Here is a 6067-nt window from a genome sequence, read left to right on the forward strand (position 1 = left end):
TTTAGTGGTTTGACATATGTCTGGAAAGTGATACGAACAGTGAACAGAGCTTCTGTCCCTCTCTCTCTCTCTCTCTCTGTTTCTTTTTTGTTGTTGTTGTTGTTTTTAATGAATTAAATGTGAACTGATTTTAAGACTCCATACCTGTAAACAAATGAAGATGCTCTTACCACTGTCAACTTGTGTGTGTAATGGAAATGTAACTTTCCTTTCTGAACAAGCCTGTTTAGCTGACACAGCAATAAAGTGGACTGTAATTTTTCGCTAAAGCATCATTAATGTAGTAAATGTGACACAGCTCTAAGGAGAGGAACCAAAACTGCATTTTTCCCTCTCTTTAGGAACCAAGGTTACATTCTGTGAGAAGAATTTTTTCTCATCCTTCGCCTGAGTGTGAAACCTCCATATACACGAAGTCCTCATTTTCATCCTAGAAAAGATTATAGAGTGGAAGATAAAATTCTTATACCATCTTCTTCTACTGATTCAGTAAAATAGATTTTTACCATGAATTTGTCACAAGGAGGGTATGTAGTTCTCCAGCTTCTAAAATTTGCATGGATGTGCCTAAGTTGAAATGTTACTGCTTTTCGTAGAGCAATAAAGTGAAATCTTGCAGTTTGGATGGGCAAACACATGAAATGCAGGGTAAAATCATGGTTTCCTTTCTTAATAATAAAAAAAAAACTTTACTGGACAAAATTGTAGTTTGTGATATACACTCTACTGTATATACATCACTTTCTAACGTAGATTGAAAAACAGCATACGTCTAATAAAGGGAAAACTTAACATTTCACTTCTGGACTACATAAATTAAAAGATCCATTAGTTGCAAAGTAAAAAAGCCACTTTCCCACATATTGACAGCACTTACTGGTTGTGAATTCAAACCTGGTTGTTGAAGCCTGTGTGCGTTTCCTTTCCCTTCCACTCTAGTTTGTATGCTTTCAATTTTGCTGCAATCAGAATTCTCTACTTTTATAAAATGTTTTTCTTATGTGTCATTTTAGTGTTTGGGAATAATAATAATTTAAAATAAAGTTCAGACCACTAGCTAGCTTAATAATTACCTTTCTTCTTATGAGGCTGACATTTTTAATGGTGAACATTACATTTGTGTCTATGGTGTGTTTTTAGCTATAGAGAAAAAGGCAAGATTTGGCTTCTTAAAATTATAAGACCCCATGAAATTTCACCTTGCTTCTTGAATTTCCGTTTTCTGTGCAAAATTGAAAAACTCCTTGTTAGTATCATGTGTTGAGATGAAATCCTGCCTTCTCCTCAACTGCAGGAGGCTGATTTTGCACTTCTCTCCTTGCCTCCTTCCTCTCCCTCTGAATTCCTTCTGTGGTTTGTAAAACTCTTATTCCTGAAAGGTTAAAATTCAGCTTCTGTAGTTAATAGGAATACAAGCTATGGCTTATTGCTTGCATCGCACTGAGGTCTATGTATGTAATCTACACAAATAGGATTTAAGCCTTACACAAAATCTACACAAATACAATGTTACCCAGACAGCTGTGGGGGTTGTTTTAGCAGTAACTATCAAAAAGAGATGCGATTTGTTAGGCTCGTGGGGATCTCAGCCTACTTTTGATGTAGTTTGGCATGTATCAAGGCCATCTGTACACCCCGTACAGTTGTTCTCCTGTTTCATTTAGATTGTAGATTTCACTGATATGTGTATTTTAAAGAAATCTTGGCACATATTTCTCCTTGCGAGCATTTTTAGATGGTAAATATTTCTGTAAATGATATGCTCTCTGCAAAGCTACCTGGAAAACGTTGTATGTTCTGTTAGAGCCTTAGTTCTCCTATCATGAAATACTGGTTTCACCCAGGTTTCATAAGATTAGCCTTAAATCCTTGCTTTGGGGTCTGGGGGTTTTGGTTTCCCAAACTTGACTTTCCAGTTTTTAAAACACTTCAAAGGTCTAAGAATCTAATTTTACACCAAATATTATATTTTTAAAAATGTATTTACAGGGAAGTTTTTGGAACAAAACAAGTTGCTCGGAAGCGTACAAATACGGTGCCATCACTTGCATGGCTGCCAGATAAGTTGTATTTAATAGGAATACTCACAAATGGTAATTTATTAGCATGTACCAGGACAGATGTTAGCTTGCGGATGCTCTCTCGATCCCGCAGCGTGTGCCCTGCGTGCATTTGCTTTGGGTACAGAGGTGGTTATTTGGCAGGACACGCAGTTGGGAGCCCAAAGGCCCCTCTGCCGCGAGGACCGGAGCGTCGGCCTGCAGGGGCTGCTTGCTCGGGCCTTCGTTTGGAGACGAGGGAGGAGCAGGATGAGGCGCTGGCTGTTGGCTCTCCCGCAGGAACCACACAGCCCTGCTTCAGGCCTGAGGGCTGCCTTGTGTGTGTCTGAGGCTTGTCTTGCTTTGGCGCGTTTGCCAAGAGTGTGGGCAGTGTGTGAATTGGCCGTGACGTAGCCGTTAAGCTTCCAGTAGTTGGGTTCTTCATAAAAAACGAGAGGCACAATAAATGACTTTGGTAATTCCATTAGTACTGTATTCCTGTAATACATAGTAGGAAAGAAATACATGATTTCCTCTTGAGCAGTGTCTAAAATTGCATTATCTTGACCTCCTAACACTCATGGTGGGGTTGAGGGTTGTGGGTTTTGTCTTTTCCATTTCTTACATGCTCTTACTTTCCTGCCATTTAAAAATTTCGTAACATGGAGATTTCTATGCTGGCTGATTCCAGATACAACGGTTTGGGGCCTGTAGGGCACAGCTTCCCATCCACAGCCGTGGCCTTTGTAGCCACTGTGCGCGGAGGGGTCGTATCCGAGGCCGTGGCCTCGGGCCGTGCAGCTAACCAGTAAAGAGTTAAAACGTGGCAAATACTCCCCTTCCCCCTTACGTGCTGCTTGGTACCTGTTACTAAACCAAACTAGTCCTCTCATTTCCCAGCTGTATTTTTGGTTTTCTAGTGAGCTAGCTGTTGCAGGTTTGCAAACTGAGGTTTGCTTAGCTTCTTGCTATATAAAGATAACATTGACTTGTAACATTTTCTATTAGGTAACACTCAATGAAAACCTGCAGGCTTAGACAGAAAAAGCTAGGCAAATTATCACTCTTCTGTGCTGTATTTGATCAAGGAATATTTTCCTGTATTAAATAGAATTGTCTTGTTCACTAATGCTTTTATTACATGCTACTTCTATCTTGAGCACCAGGAATATATTCATCATCCCTGTAGAATAAGTGACACTTTTCATATCAATTGGATATTTCTATGTATTTCGAAATTCATTTTCCAAAATGCTTAACATTAAGTCAATGACTGTCTATTTCATAATTATTTTACCATTGTGTTAGTGAGTAAACTGCATTCCAGTAGTAGCTGAGGAAAAAGTAACAAACGCATGGCTTTTTTAAAAGGTTTTTTCCTGCTTTAACGTAGTTCTAAAAATGTGAAAAGTTGTGTGGTTGCGCTGTTCAACAAATGAGATTGGTGACTTTGTCATGTTCAAGTGCTGCAGAGTTTCGGTTCACTTGGAATAAAATTTTCTTCCTTTCTGTTTCCATTTCAGTAAAAAAAAAAAAAAAGCACATTGTAAATCAATATTTTAAAGATCCAAAATATAACGCCAATGTCTTGATACGTTTGCACGATCTTGTAAGCAGTAGGCAAATCTTTATAACCTGTTCTGCAGAAAATCCAAATAGAAATAGAGCAGAGCTATTATGTGTAGCCTTTTTTTAACAGTGCTTAATAATTTTGTAGCAAAGATGAAAATAGAAAAGCTAGATCTTGTAAGGCCTTTGTAGGCTTTTTGAGCCAAAACTAATTCAAATAAACTGTAATTTTGAGAGCCACTTGGTTGCTTTGTACCTCTCCCCATCCCCCTGCAGATGTCTGTGTTAAACACAATACTGTTCATCTTTCCAGTTGTTTTTTAATTGAGGGGTGAAACTAGAACATGCAATTTTATTGGAGAACACGAGATTTAGTTGACCAGTTGGCTTATTTGATAATGTAATCCAGGTACATTTGGTCTAGTTACTGCAGCCTTGTCACACGGGGTACTTTGGATGTTCTTAGATAGGAGTAAGAAGTTTGTAGATCTCGTTCCAATGAGCAGTTTGTCATCTTATAAATCAAAAGCTCTTTATACTGAAACCACTTGTAGAGGACGGTCATTAAAAACAAGTTTGTGTAGTTTGTAACTGCTAGTAACGTTCTAGTTTTGTAAGTAAAAGTTCAATTCAAATAAATTGGTCCCTATTTGCTGTTTGAGTTGTAGCTATTGTTTATTTAATGGTGGCATAGGTAAGTAATATAACATCACACTGGAAAAATAAGAGAAATCGAATGAGGTGACTTTTATCATTGAACTCCCCTTCCAGAAAGCAAACTGATACTTTCTCATCTTTATGGAATTATACTTTTTAGGATACAAAGCAGTATTAGAGGGAAGTTCATTTTTCCACTGAAGTTAACATGCTTAACAAGATTTTTTCAAGTATGTTTCTGAATTTATTCCTTCAATGAGATAGAAAAGATTGGGGCCAAATAAAAAAAGAAAAAAAGTAAACTTAGGAGCTTCTGGAGTGGAGCATTGAACAGAAAACTGTTGGTTGTAAGTCTTTAAACTCTGTCTTTAAATAATGGGTAAAACCACTTTAATTAAGTCATGCTACAGAGAAAGAAATAAATGTGAATGCTTTGTTTTAGCTAAAGTAACGGGGTTTTGAGAAGTTTATGACCACTGAAACTCAGAATATTTGTGAGATAATTTGTTTCTTGCTGACCTGTCCCAAGCCAAAACTTATTGTCTTCCTTGAGTCATGAAATAAAGGAAGGGAGCCTGAAAGCCGGTACCGAGGGGAACTGTGAACACTACAGTGTTGCAATTGGAGATGATTAATATCCTGGTTTTCTTGGGGGTTTTAACATGTTGTAAAGTCCTATAACTGTTCAGTTAGCCTTTGCTTCTGAAGAAATGTGGCTAGTTTAGTACTCACTTTGTTCTCTGCACTAATACTGCCGTTATCTGGCCCGTGTTAAAGCATTCTGTGTCAGTAGTGATTGATCTCTACTAGCTAATAATGCTCCTCTTTTTTAAAACAACTGTTGTTCTTATATGCATTTATAAGCTGTAAATTATGGATGCAACGACCACAACTGGGAAACATGTTTAGTCCAAAAATAATTTTACATTTTGATTTTTCTTTCAGAGGAGCTACAAATTATCTCTTCCTTCCTTGTTAGTCAGTTTTGGTCCTAGCGACATGTTATAAAATGGTAGTAATTTATTCGTGTTTTTGGTGCTTGCTACTCTTTAGCCTCAGGCAGGAACGGGTCTTCAAAGGCCGCTCAACTTGTCGCAGTGGATTTCCTCCAGGTGAGCCGCTTCCCTGGTTAAGATGTCTGCGGAACTCTGTCACAGATGCACGGACTCTGTTCTCTTTGTCTCGGTGGTGCTCACGAGAGGGTAGAGAGTGAGACTTCCTCCCCCCAGAAGTGTCAGCCTGTTCTCCACCGGGAGACCGAGGAAGAGTCATTTCCCATGGCCACGGTAACTGCCTGCAGCAGTTTGTAGGCCATCTTACATAACTCTTGACGTGCATCTTAAATAAAGTGGTGTTTCTTTTGAAGCTTTTTGTAGTAGCATAGTATTAGATCATACACGGTATGATTTCTTTTGCTTTGAACATACTCTAGCCTATATCCTAATTAGAAAAAGAAAGAGGTTTATTATGGATTCTGTTCCAGCTGCATGAAGGATATTCACGTACAAGTCTTTCCTGAGAAACAACATCCTGTAGGACCACACCAGTACTTTTTATTCCTGTGGAAAGGTATTGCTTTTGATGAGTCCGTGACTTGTGAATTCTGTAGTGTATGATCTTTCTTGAGTTTCTGTCTTGAGTTCCCATTCAAAATTGGACGTTCATAAATAAAACGATCTGAATTTTTCTTTATTTTAACATTGCTTATAGAGAGGCAAGGAAAACCTGCTGTGTACCTGTGCTGTTTAGGTCATTTGCCATTTGTCTGTATGTTTTTAATCATCAGGAAGCTTAGATGGCTT

Source organism: Tinamus guttatus, unplaced genomic scaffold, assembly GCF_059628265.1.
Source record: "Tinamus guttatus ecotype Peru unplaced genomic scaffold, ASM5962826v1 Tinamus_guttatus_pri_ptg000592l, whole genome shotgun sequence".
Lineage (NCBI taxonomy): Eukaryota > Metazoa > Chordata > Aves > Tinamiformes > Tinamidae > Tinamus > Tinamus guttatus.